This window comes from Dermacentor variabilis, chromosome 10 (assembly GCF_050947875.1).
Source record: "Dermacentor variabilis isolate Ectoservices chromosome 10, ASM5094787v1, whole genome shotgun sequence".
In the NCBI taxonomy this organism is placed as follows: domain Eukaryota; kingdom Metazoa; phylum Arthropoda; class Arachnida; order Ixodida; family Ixodidae; genus Dermacentor; species Dermacentor variabilis.
In genome coordinates, this window is record NC_134577.1 from 58,242,677 (window position 1) to 58,256,519 (window position 13,843).

The 13,843-nt window shown below is 47.3% G+C and overlaps 1 protein-coding gene across 1 annotated transcript in view; it reads right to left on the reverse strand.

The window, feature by feature from the left end:
- The window catches only part of LOC142560581 (MYG1 exonuclease), a 274,671-nt gene that overhangs the window by 47,752 nt on the left and 213,076 nt on the right, over positions 1-13,843 (reverse strand). The window lies entirely within an intron of this gene.

The following is a 13,843-nucleotide window of genomic DNA, read 5'->3' on the forward strand; positions in this document are numbered from 1 at the left end:
TTTCTTATTCCTGCGCCATGGTTTCAACCTGTTGCCTTTTTGTTGTTGTTGTTGTTATTCCCCTTTTCGCAGGCCGTTTCAGCCGTCATTGGCGAGGCCAGCTGATTTATCTTCTTTCTTCTACTCCTCCGGCAACAAATAATAGTCGCATTTTATGACGTCACGAGCGAGCGAGAGAGAGAGAGAGAGAGAGGACTCGAGCGCGCGTGCCAGCAAGCCTTCATGTGGCACGAATTGTTCAACTGTTATGCGAAAGAGTGCAAGGAAACCTATAGCCCGTTTGCCGTGCACCCAAGCTTCCATTGTATTTCTCCCATGAAGTGCTCGGCGTCCAAAGCCCCTGGACCGACGCAGTGGTGTAGCAATGGGGGGGCGGGGGGCGTGGGCCCCCAGTGCACGGGGCCAGTAGGAGGGGGGGTGTCATAGACGTCTGAAGACAGCCGAAAATGGTCGATATCCTCGCCTTCCTCGACTACACCCGGGGGGGGGGGGGGGGGGAGTGACAGAAGAGCTAAGGGCCCCGGGTGCCATATGACCTAGCTACGCCACTGGACCGACGCGCCAGAAGCGTTTGCGTCGCCCCTTCCTTGGACCACAGCAACTTGTGACCCAAGCGAGCTGACTGACACTAGGGAGAGCGAAACACTTGAACATGTGCAACTGCAAATGATGCCCGAAACTACCTCTATATATGCATATATATTCCGGTGATTTGACTGATATTCAAGTGTCCTCTGCTGTGAGGATGTCGGGCTGTTCGCGAAGTAATCATCGCAGTGACTCAATGAGACCATGCGCGGTTAGCTGCGAGCACAAGGTCGCGGGCTCGGCTGGATTTCTGGCAGCAGAGGAAATGCTGAAACTCCCATGTACCTTGTAATCCGTGCACGTTAAACGACCCAGGCCAGGTGGTCAGAATAATTCGGAGTTCCCTACTTCGCCACCACTGATAATCACATCGTGGCTTTGCCACATAAAATACCCGAAACAGGAGTTCTTAAATCACCAATGCGACAAAGGATTACTACATAAGTGACAAGTGGCTTAATTTTTTGTCTTTAACTGTCACGGCATTATGAGCTGTTCTTGCCCTTTCAACGCACTTTCTTTTTTTTTTATTATGACAACGTGCTCTGGCTTCTCTGTAGTTTCGGATCTGCACACAGTGCTCCTGCGAAGATAAAAAAAACATGCAACAACAAAAATACAATCTCGCATCATAGAATGCTAGCTCTGCCATGCGGCTTTCGAGATCCTCGTTTTTTTTTTTTTTCTTCACCATATGCGGCATCGAGCGAAGTGTCCCAACCTGCTTCGCAATGCCAACTGAAGTTAAGCAGTAGCAGCCGCAACTCGGAGACGACAGCCATTGTGCGACCTCCTGCCGTCACGCACGAGGGCACTAAAGAAAGACATTCAACTACAGCGCTCCAAGCGGATGCGAGTAACACCTGAACCACTTTCGGTTTCGGTTTTAGGGGCGCGTGTTTTAAACGCTACTGCTGGTACGCTTTACGACGGCTGCGCTGATTGGCGCGGCATTTGTTTTTGCATCTAGGGCTCAACCACGCCCTGTGTTGGTGAGGAATCTTTCTTCATTTAGTAAAACAAATACGAGTGATATTTACAAGCGTCCATCGATTCTGTGCAATTGGCGATTTCATGGGGTAGACGCAAGACGCCTTCTGAAATGAGGAAGTGTTTATTTTGCTCTGTATAAATGCTCGTTCCGGGCTTTCGGTGCCAAGCTAAGCCTCTGCCATATTTTTTTTTCTGATGCTCGCGTCAAATAACGGATGGTGGCGAACACTAGGCGTGACGTGTTTCCCCTTTGCCAGTTTTCGCCGAGTTGTCCCCTCTTGTTGAATTTCTTTCTCAATGCGCCATGCCTCGAAAGGTTGGCGGAAGTACACGGCGGAGACAAGTGAACGCAATCAAGCAAGAAAGAATCAGTAATAGGCAAACGTTTGGTATCGGCCAAACTGGGGCGGATTCGTGAGCGCGGTGTATGTGCGTAGAAACATTACGTTGGCCATACCCATTCGTTGAAACATCGCACTGATTAAAACCTGTTGCTCAGATTTCAAGGGAAAGTTTATGAGGGCCGCTTTAAAAGTTAGCTGCGCCAGAACATTTTGCTTCGCGCGGGAAGGAGGTTTGTGGAACGGAGGGGGCTGCGGGACAAAAAGGTCGGCCTTCCCCTGCGCTGTATGCTCCACTGATAACACTGCGGCTCTGCCGTGATGCGTGACAATGCGAGCAAAAGGAGAGGGAACAGGTGCTCGGCGTAGAATTTACTTCTCCCTCAGCCAAAGAAGACGACATGACCAGCGGCATATTTTTTTATTATTACTATTTATTGTTGCCTACCCCGGCGACCACTAGGGGAAGGAGCGGAGCTAACGCTGCCTGGGCCCTAGAGTCACTGTATATGCTGCCAGCATATCCAGTAACTCTAGTGGCCACTAGTGTGCCCGGCAGGGTTGCCAGATCGGGCTATTAATAGCCGAATTGGGCTACTTTTTATGCGGATTGGCGTCGAAAATTTCGAGTTGGCTGCGCGGCTATATTTGGGCTATTTTTGTCTTAAGGGCTTTCAAGTCCCGAGGACCGTGCACGTCAACACTGACAAAATTCGGGAGCGCCGGTTCACCAAAACCCAAAGCTCATTGGTGCTGGAAAGACTTGTAGGCAATCTCGAAGGTGGTGTTTTTAGGCAATGGCGGCGCTTGGAATGCGGCGTTAAGTCATGGCTGCCATATTTACAGGTCATTACAGGCTGACCCGTAACAGAAGAGAGGTGTTTTGGTTTCGGTGTCGTCTGCTACGGGTTCACGCGTGGTTCAGTGAGAAAAACGTTGCGGCTGACAGCGTACGTGTTCCGTACCGGCAGCCATACAGCAAAATTATTATGTGGACTTAACACAACAGCTCAAGTCCTCGCACGCATGTCGTGGCGCGAGATTTTCGCCCGTGGTCCTTTCAATGTTTATCAGAGGTTCCTCGGAGCCTAGTGCTTGGTTTTTCCGCAAATCGCCGCTTTCTTTATTTGTCCAGTAACTTCAGGGAAAAAAAAAATACGCAAGTCGCTTTAAACGAGAACATTTGCCCCCTACTGTCTGAGCTTGTTTTGTCCCTATATTTGCGCTGCCTCTTTCGAACGCAGCCGTCGAATGCGTGTTCAGCCAGGTTCCGCTTACAAATAATGATTTGAGAAACTGCATGCCGAATGAGACACTGCAAGCTCTCCTTCACATTAAGTTTAGTCTGACAGAGAGTGGGGACTGCGGCGAAAATTTTGAGCCAGATGAAACAGTTTCTGTCGCGTTTCGACTCTGCAGTTACATATGGTTTAAGTGGCAGTAGAAGTTAATTCAAAGGGGCTAGATTGTACATTTAATCAACTTGCGTGTATCCCCAGTGAGAGAAGTATCAACTGGCACTCTACGCAATGCCCTCCTTTCTTTTCGTTCTTTGCTTTAGTCAAGCCGCTTTGTATTACGCGGAAGTTGAGACTGATTCATGGTACTTCTTGAACGTTGCATATTATTACAATGATAAGCTCTGCAAATATATGAAAAGCGATGTTCGTCGACAGTGAAGATGGCAAGGCGATTGCTCACCAAAGGTCGGTGAGTAATTGCCTTGCCAACGTCAGGATGATAACTCGTCGGTTTTCCTACCATACCCCAGCGACATTTTCTCCCCCTTTTAACTATGTGAACACGAGTAATTGCGATAATGGCTTACTTTTTATATGCACACACTTTAAGATCATTGTAATTCCTCTTTGTTCGTCTTACTAGTCATTACATTGCATTTGCTCACGCGTATTTTCCAGCTGTGATGAGAAAAAAAAAAAAACTGCGCTCGATATACATAATAGGTGCATGTGGTACTGTTACGTCCATACGCATCGCAGTGGTGATTGGGCAGAGTTCTTCCCAATTTGTAAAGGCACATGAAGTGTTCTATTGACTTTCTATTCTCTCTCACACACACGCACACAGATATATATATATATATATATATATATATATATATATATATATATATAACATATTATACAAATCCATGTTGGAATTTATTTTTGCGCAGTTCAACTCTTTTCGATACTAATATCACCTGGTTTATTGCGAGGGCCATAATCCAGGTGGCAGTTGCAACTATAAACTGGACCGGTTGGGCAATTGTCCACTATAAGAACTCGAAGATTTAGGTCAATGCTCCCAAAGAACATCCGCGTTGAAGGCCTTACTCGCGTTATTAAGGCTCCTGCGGTCTACGGGGCCTCACGATAGACTTTAACAACGCCGCGCCCTATCTCTCTATAGTGTACGCGCTTTGTTCGCGGTCGTCTCTCTTTCTCTATATCTCCCCCTTCTCCCCCCTCTTTCTCTTTTTATAACCCTTAACGCTTCCCCCCGTGCAGGGTAGCCAACGGGAACCACCTCTGGTTAACCTCGCTGCCTTCCTATGCATCCCCCTCTCCCTCCCTCCCTCCCTCCCTCCCTCCCTCCCTCCCTCCTTCCCTCTCTCTCTCTCTCTCTCTCTCTCTCTCTCTCTTGATTGACCTCTTCTGTTATGGGTCAGCAGGTCGTTCTGTTTGTTCTCACTCAAAGGCGTATTGCAGTCACACCTGCCGCCTCTTCGCACGAGGGAAATGCGAGAAGGTTTAAAGTTTTCTCCAGAGTCCGGTGTGCCTCCAAGCGGCAGCATTTGCTAACTCAGCGTCGAGCTGCTTACGAGCGAAACACAAAATTGCGAGAAAAAGAGAGAGCGGGAGAGAAATGACATGTTTATTTTATGAATTAAGCTTAGGAAAGGCATCCCTATTTCAAAATGCATCGAGCTCGGGCCGCCTATAGGGCACTCGATCGCGACCAGCCGAAGCTGCTCCTCGAGGTTGGAGCAGGCAATATCTTGACCGACTCTTACAGAAAGATGCTTCGGGTAAAGCGAGGCACGCACTAAATAATGCCAGCTCAGAACGTGGCTCAGTAAATACCAATAACGTCATGAGTAAATCGGAAAAGAAATCATTCGGCTCAGTGTAACAATAATTGGCGTCCAAATCCACGTCTGAGTGGCAGCTCTCACTAGAATTCTTTGCGCAGATCTTGATGCCATTGTTCTGCTGGTTGCATGCGCCAGAATTAATTTTGAAGCCGGAAATACGCGGTGAGATTTGGAAACTATAAGACACCTGCAGAGCATCATCAAACGCTTTGGTTATGTTTATGGCTACTTTTCGCACACAAAAAATTTGGGTCTGGCAATTGTGGGCTACATTTTGAGATCATTTGGCTATTTTTTGTTGGGGCCGTGTGGCAACCTTGGTGCCTCGATGCGCCAGAGAGGGCGCATCCAGGCACCCTAGTGGCCACGTCACCCGCACCCTGCTTCAAAAGCACGCTGGCGCTGATTAGCTGCCGATTCATTTTACGACTGGTGCCCGAGTGCAGCGGAAGCGACGAGCAGCGCTCAGGTGGCTTCCGCCGTGCCCGGCCAAGATAACGAAGCGTCTGGCGTGTCGCCTGCCGAAGGAAAAGTACTAAATACTTCGGTCGTGCTCTGTCAAGGTGATCAAACGTCTGGCGTATCTCTTGCCGAAGCAGCGTTAGAACCATCGCTCATGGCTTGTGAAGATCATCAAGCATCTGGCCTATCGTCTGCCGAAGAAGTGTTAAAGCCATCGGTCGTGTCTGGTCGAGGTCGTCAAGCGCATGGTCGAGGTCGTCAAGCGCCTGGTCGAGGTCGTCAAGAGCCTGGTCGAGGTAGTCCAGAGCCTGGCCTATCGTCTGACGAACGAGAGGCGTTGGATAGGTGCCTTTTTCTGCACTGCGACCCGAGCGGGTGTCCGTACGATTACTATGATTTTGTGGAAGCAACCAAAGTGCTTAGACTTGACCCCGACGTCGAAGGCCTTGGGCCGTTGCAAAAAACATGGATGATTAAGCTGAAGACAACTGAGGCCGCGCAAACTCTCGCAAATGTCGGGGGCATGCTGGTGAAAGGACGGTACTGCGCCGTCGTTGAGCCTGGTACGGAAGAGATTTGGATGAAAGTTCACTGGGTGCCGTTCAACATCTTGAATGCATCTCTACGGGAAGCGCTTCAGGAGTTTGGCATCGTCAAGAGGGTGAGCTGTCACAGGTGGTCTACGGGCGAAGACGAAGTCAACAAGACCACCCGGCACGTTCGCCTGTGTCTCAGGGAAGGAATGACACCGGAAGACTTACCGCACCTGTGGATCTACCGCGGTCTAAAGCTTATCTTCGTTGTCCCGGGTCGACCGCCAATGTGCATGAAGTGCCGCGAGACAGGTCACTTGTCTTTTAGATGCACGGTACCGTGGTGCAGCAAGTGTATGATTTGCGGCCACACGGCGCGCGAGCATAGCACGGAACCAGAAGAAATGCGGGTAACCCCGACTACGGCGTGTGAGGAGGCGTGTGGTTTCGCGAGCGAGTGAGAACCCGCCGCAGTAGCCGAAACAACGGCCGAAGACCCCGTCGAAGTGCGTACCGCTGTAGAAGCTGGAAACGTCGAATCTGAACTGAACAGTGGTTTCGAGAGCAAGCGCCAGGAAACAGCACCGCTTCCCGAAGCAACGGCCGAGCAACCAGCCGATGTCTTGACTGATACTGAAATTGCGGACGCTGACTGTGTACAGGGAAGTACTTTTAAAGGTAAGCAAGACGCAACGCCACTCGCCGAAATAACGGCCGAGCACCTCAAAGAAGTTTTGACTGATACAGAAACTGGTCACACTGACTGTGAACGGGGAAGTGCTTTTGAGGGCGAGCAAGAAACAACGTCCGATAGCCTGGAAGACGTTGACTGATACAGGAACTGGTCACACTGACTGAACCGGGAAGTGATTGTGAGAGCAGGCAAGAAACAACGCCGCTCGCCCAAAACAGCGGCCGAGCACCTCGAAGAAGCTTTGACTGACGCAGAAACTGGGTCACACTGACTGTGAACAGGGAAGTGATTTCGAGAGCAAGCAAGAAAGAGTGCCACTCGCCGAAGCAATGGTCGAGTACCCCGTCGAAGTTGCGGTCCACTGATACCTACATAAACTGCGAACAGTGACTGCAGGCGTGACCAGAACGCGTCCTCGCAGAGTGGGGGAAGACGGCGTCCTCAAGTTGCTCCCGACTTCAACTTTCCCCAGGAACAACGCCTTTGGAACCTTGATCGCCAAGCTGGCCTGTACGATCTGTGCCGAAACGGTGGCGTTCACCTCCAACAGTGGCCTTTGGGAACATTCAGTTAAAGGTTAATCAAAGTGGACTTGGGTAACTCTGCAGTAAACGAAACAGTTTCGCCTGTTGCACAGTATGGAGAGACTAAAAATAAGCTGGTTGTGCATATATTTGCGGATTTCGCGGCCAAGAGCTGTTACGCGAATTGGTCTGGAGTGTTGAATAAACTGTTATTTCTAGCAACATTGGTCAATACGTAATTTGTGATTTTTTAAATTTTTATTGTTATCTGTAACGTTTATTGGTTACATTTCTGCGACAGTTTCTATCTACGTGCGATATCTGCATACTTTCATTCAGGTCAAAGTGACCAAAAGATGTGTGTCCGATCTTGAGGTGTTGTCCAACGCAGTGCAGGGACTTAAATATTCCGTGTGATGTGACACGTGTTACATTTGCTATCGGCGTTCTAGCGAAGTTCGAGGCGTAAGTTCTTGCACTTTGCGACTCGTAATACACGGGGAAATGCTCTCGCCAGTGCGTTATTCGAAACGTGTAGAAATAGCGTTAACCTGAATGCCCACCGGCACGCGTCCCCTAATCTTGGTTGCGTAGAATCTAAAGCGCTCCGTTAGGAAGTTTAAGGTTTTGTGCACCCAAATGGAAGCAAACAAACATACAAAGTTAGGGGAGCTTGCAAACAACGCAAATGGTCTACAATGAAAATAGTTTTTTTTTTTTTTTTGCGCGCACAGCAGCTAAAGTATACGCTATTTTCTTTAAAGATTCAAACGCACCAGGATTAGTGTTTTCAATGGTCTTGCAGCTACTTTATCTAGTTCATTGTATGTTGCGTGATATTTATGAGCGTGGGTAAGTGGATCAATATTTATTTATTTATTTATTCATTCATTCATTCATTCATTCATTCATTCATTGATTCATTCATTCATTCAGTACCCACAGACGCGGGGAGGCTTTACAAAACCGTTAGAAACGTTCACAAAAGGATTTTTTTTTACACGACGTATGAGAAGAACAACAAAAGCTACAGCAGTTTGAAAACACGGTAAGTTCTACATGGACAACTGAACCAAAAGGTAAAAGAAACGGGGTAGTTAAGTCACGCTAACAGGGTAAAAAATACATCGTTTGACACGACGTTGATGACACCGGCAGGTAACCTATTCCATTCTTGTATAGCTTTTGGAAAAAAACACATTCTTATGCAATTCTGTCTTGCACGAAACTTCTCGTACCTCTAGCGCATGGCCCACGCGTTGCGATCGGTAATGTGCGGCGTTGTATACATTTGTGCCTTTCTGTATATACCAATTGTACCGTAGTAAACGGAACGAAAAGGCTTCGGTCGCAGCCTTCTGCGTCGTACCTCCAAGGTATCCCATTTAAACTCTCCCTTAGCAACCGTAACGCTGAGATTAACTTTGTATCGACCTGACACGTACCGCCACGCCTAGATTCTGCACTCTCTCAAGTTTATCAATGTCACGTGCCGTCGGAGGGTCCCACACTACACAGGCGTACTCAAGGACAGAGCTTACGTACGTTTTGTATAGCATGCTCTCGTGTAGACGTGCTGTATGCTCTGGAGTTCCCACGAAGAAAACCTAGCATTTCTCCTGCCTTAGCGGTTACATAGTTAATCTGTTTCTGCCATGGTAATTCTGGGTGTACCAAACACCCAGGTATTTAAACTGTGTTGCTTAGCTACTAAATTGTTATCCAAGGTGTAAGAGAAATTTATAGAGTTCTTCTTTCGAGTGAATGTCATGTCGACTGTTTTGGTTAGGTTTATCTGCATGCGCCATTTAGCGCAGCATTCACTAATTAGATTGAGGTCTTGCTGAATCAGACTGGCATCATCCATGCTGCTAGTCGCCTATATGACACGCAGTCATCTGCAAACAGCCTTAGATGCGATGTCGGACCCTCGCCAATATCACTTGTATACAATAAAGAAAGCAAAGGCCCCGGACAGAGCCCTGGCGTACAACGGATGTAACTTCTTGCGGGCGGGGCTGAACTCCGTTTACAACCACGAACTGCCGGCGCAGGAAGATATTCCTTAAAGGGACCCTGAAACGCTTTTGACGATTTTCTACAAACGTATTGAGTCGTTGGAGTAGGTCCTTCTGATCATTAATTGACACATCTAAGTGCTCCGCGTAAAGCGTGTAATTTATTATAAGGTTTTAAATATGCACATCGCTGCCGATCGCAGCGCACTGCTCGGCGGAATTTTAAGCCGCCCCTACCCATATGACCGAAATCACCCATACGACGTCAGTGGGGCGAGCTATCCGATTGGCTGACAAGGGCGCGTGATCGATAATTTTTCCAACTTTATGGTAAACAAATGATCTTCGTAATAGTTGGAATGTTAGTTAATTTGTTTTTATGAAAAGGAAGTAACATAAAGAGAATGCACAAGAATAATTTTTCAGTACGCTTAAGCACTTCCGGCACACAGCATGTGTCGTTTGCTTGTGTTACAACGTACTCCATTTTGAAGAGAGCTCCGCGGTCAGAGTCGGTCTCAGTCTTTTCGCGAGCACTATGATTCGACTTTGTTGCCTTGTGCACTGCAAACGTAGCGACTGGCAATATGTCAAGCTGCGACATCGTGTCCATCTGCAAGGCAGCGTACGAGCGAACTGGCTGCTGCACATCGGACTGCCGCTATCCGACCGGCGCCAGGATTTGCGCGTTTGTGGCCGTCACTTTACACCGGAAGATTACTAACACAATAGCGTTTCCCGAGTCCGGTATTAGGGAGAACGCAAGCGCAAGGGGACAGAGTCTGGCCGCTTGACTTTGCCGTAACGGGATGAGCCATGAGATGAGCAGAAGGGCAAATGCGAATGGTCTGCACGGTGCAGCCACCTGGTGGCGCAGAGCTCAACCATACACAGTAGCAGCAATGAAGTGTATTCTTCTTTGCTGCTGGTGTGTATTTTTCGCAGGAGTGTAATCATGAACACGTTGTTTTTATAAATGTTTAAAATGTTTTACACTTGGTTAGAGCATATTAGCGCTTTGTTTGGCTGGTTAAGCGCTGCACCAACAAGTGTATGGACCGTGCAGACCGATCAGGCCGCTCACGTACGTGTACGCTAAAGTTCCTTCATCAGCTTGAGTTTATGCCTACAGTCATTTGCCGAAATGACCAGCTTGCCTGTGGTTACCGGAATACAAGACACGTTCGGCGCTACGACAGAATGCTCGCAACGCACGCTGCTTCGATAGCTCTCGCTTGGGGTCGACGGCCAAGCAGCTAGCGGAGCGGTCTCGCGCGGGCGGGCTCCAAAACAACCGGAAGTGGACGATGTGACGTCGCATCGTGACGCTGAACCAGTGAAGGCGGAGCTTAGCCCCACTCGCTCGGCGAACGAGTTGAGGAGGAAAAGCATGGCTAGGGAGGAGGGCAGCTTCTAATCGCTTGTAGCTCCATTAATACGTAACGCTTCACTTAAATTGTGGTGCGAATGTTCTACTTAAGCTGTACCCTACGCGTCTACAAAATTTGTCCAAACCGTTTCAGGGGCCCTTTAACCCATGAGACAACCTGCGGGTGAATTTTATATTTATGCATTTTTTTTCTGTGAGCAATGAATGGGGTACCGTGTCGAAAGCCTTTCTGAAATCGAGGAAGATACACTCAACTGAAAGCCGTTTATCCAAAGCAGAAGCAATATCATTTGTGAATTCTAACAACTGTGTAATACAAGAAAAACCCTTACGAAAACCGTGTTGGGAGGACATAATCACAGAATTAGTATGCAAATGAGCTACAATGCTCGTGAATAGAATATGCTCTAGCATTTTACATGTGATGGATGTCAGTGATATTGGACGATAGTTTGAAACGTCGCTTCTAGGGCCAGACTTGTGAACAGGGAGAACAATACCCGCTTTCCAGTCATCAGGCAGGGCGGCTTCGAGCAGCCACTTGTCAAAAATTAATTTCAAGTACTTGGAAAGCCGGGGTTTGATTGGCTTTCAAACCCCGGCTTTCCAAGTACTTGAAATTAATTTTTGATAAATAAATAGTCTGTCCGTTGCCTACAAACTATTTACTAAGGTAATCGCAAATAGAATCAGGAACACCTTAGACTTCTGCCAAGCAAAGGACCAGGCAGGATTCCGTAAAGGCTACTCAACAATAGATTATATTCACACTATCAATCAGGTGATAGAGAAATGTGCGGAATATAACCAACCCTTATATATAGCTTTCATTGATTACGAGAAAGCATTTGATTCTGTCGAAACCTCAGCAGTCATGGAGGCATTACGGAATCAGGGTGTAGATGAGCCCTATGTAAAAATACTGAAAGATATCTATAGCGGCTCCACAGCCACCATAGTCCCCCATAAAGAAAGCAACAAAATCCCAATAAAGAAAGGCGTCAGGCAGGGAGATACGATCTCTCCAATGCTATTCACAGCGTGTTTACAGGAGGTATTCAGAGACCTGGATTGGGAAGAAATGGGGATAAAAGTTAATGGAGAATACCTTAGTAACTTGCGATTCGCTGATGATATTGCCTTGCTTAGTAACTCAGGGGACCAACTGCAATGCATGCTCACTGACCTGGAGAGGCAAAGCAGAAGAGTGGGTCTAAAAATTAATCTGCAGAAAACTAAAGTAATGTTTAACAGTCTCGGAAGAGAACAGCAGTTTACAATAGGCAGCGAGGCACTGGAAGTCGTAAGGGAATACATCTACTTAGGGCAGGTAGTGACTGCGGATCCGGATCATGAGACGGAAATAATCAGAAGAATAAGAATGGGCTGGGCTGCGTTTGGCAGGCATTCTCAGATCATGAACAGCAGGTTGCCGTTATCCCTCAAGAGAAAAGTATATAACAGCTGTGTCTTACCGGTACTCACCTACGGGGCAGAAACCTGGAGGCTTACGAAAAGGGTTCTACTCAAATTGAGGACGACGCAACGAGCTATGGAAAGAAGAATGATAGGTGTAACGTTAAGGGATAAGAAAAGAGCAGATTGGGTGAGGGAACAAACGCGAGTTAATGACATCTTAGTTGAAATCAAGAAAAAGAAATGGGCATGGGCAGGACATGTAATGAGGAGGGAAGATAACCGTTGGTCATTAAGGGTTACGGACTGGATTCCAAGGGAAGGGAAGCGTAGCAGGGGGCGGCAGAAAGTTAGGTGGGCGGATGAGATTAAGAAGTTTGCAGGAACGGCATGGCCACAATTAGTAGATGACCGGGGCTGTTGGAGAAATATGGGAGAGGCCTTTGCCCTGCAGTGGGCGTAACCAGGCTGATGATGATGATGATGATGACTTGGAAAGCGGTTCAGTGCATGATTTGAATAGCAAATTGGGTAAGTCATCGGCACCACATGTTTTAGAAGTGTCGAGCCCTCGAAGCAACGCGTTATTCGATGACGTGCATGCTGATTGAAACATCATTCATGTCACCTGTCATCTCGAGCAGCGTTGGCCCGTCCGCAGAAGGCATTGTTGCAGGAGTGAAAACGGAACAAAAGTAGACGTTGAAGCATTCTGCTTTGTCAGTGTCGTCATGAACTGTGACATCACCGGACACGACAGGGGGAATAATTACTACGTCCTTTCCGTTCTTTTTCAAGCGTCTCCAAAATTCCTTTGCTTTATCTTTTAATTGTGATTGAATAGTTTTCGAATAACTCTCTTTAGGAGTGCGTGTTGCTTCTTTCACTTCTCGAGTTATTTCTTTCAGTATTTCCTATTTCTCTTGGTGGGGTTCTGCAAAAGGAGCGATAAATTCTCTGCCTTTTTTTGTGTGAGCTGGCGCAACCTTTTCCTAAACCAAGGTTTGTTTTAACTCTTCGCGTCGTCAGTACCCAAGATGGGACAAACCGCTCACGCAGTTCCAATATTTTTTGCTTACAATAACCGACACAACTGTTCCACACTCCTACACTCGGCTTCTGTTTCAAACACGGTAAAATAGGCGTCTAACGCTTGATTAATACAATCTAGATCTGCTTTTTTTTGTAATTGTACACTCTTCTGTTAACATGGGTTGTGGTTTTAACATAGGCTAGAGACGTCGTCGACACGACAGCCTGGTGGTCACTTATACCACGAATCACGAGTGTTGAATGCACAAGATCAGGTCGATTCGTTAGCAGCAATTCCAGAATAGTGTTTCCCCGCGTGGGCGAGAGGACTAGCCTTGTGCAGTGCATACAGATCAACCATATTATTCATTTCTGTATTGTTTATTCCAATAGCTGTGAGAGTATTCGATGTATCCCGTTTAATATGCCGTAAATCGAAGTCTCCCCCAATTACCATGGTATCTGTATACACTCCATCAATTATGCCTTGAAAACAGGTGAGAACGTCTGGTTAAACTTCCATATGCGGTATATTGCACTGAATTAACGCATACCGAGAAACAGATAGTAATTAGCGTTTCTCTGTCAATTTCGTACAGCGCCGTGTCTGACAATTAATGACTAAAAAGAAAAAAAGATCGTAAGCCATTCCACTATGAAGGTGGTTGACGAGCGAAGCTATTTAGTGCACGACGCAGAATTTCGAACCAAGGTACGAACCTATTTATTGTCTCGACCTGTGGTAATCGTGACGA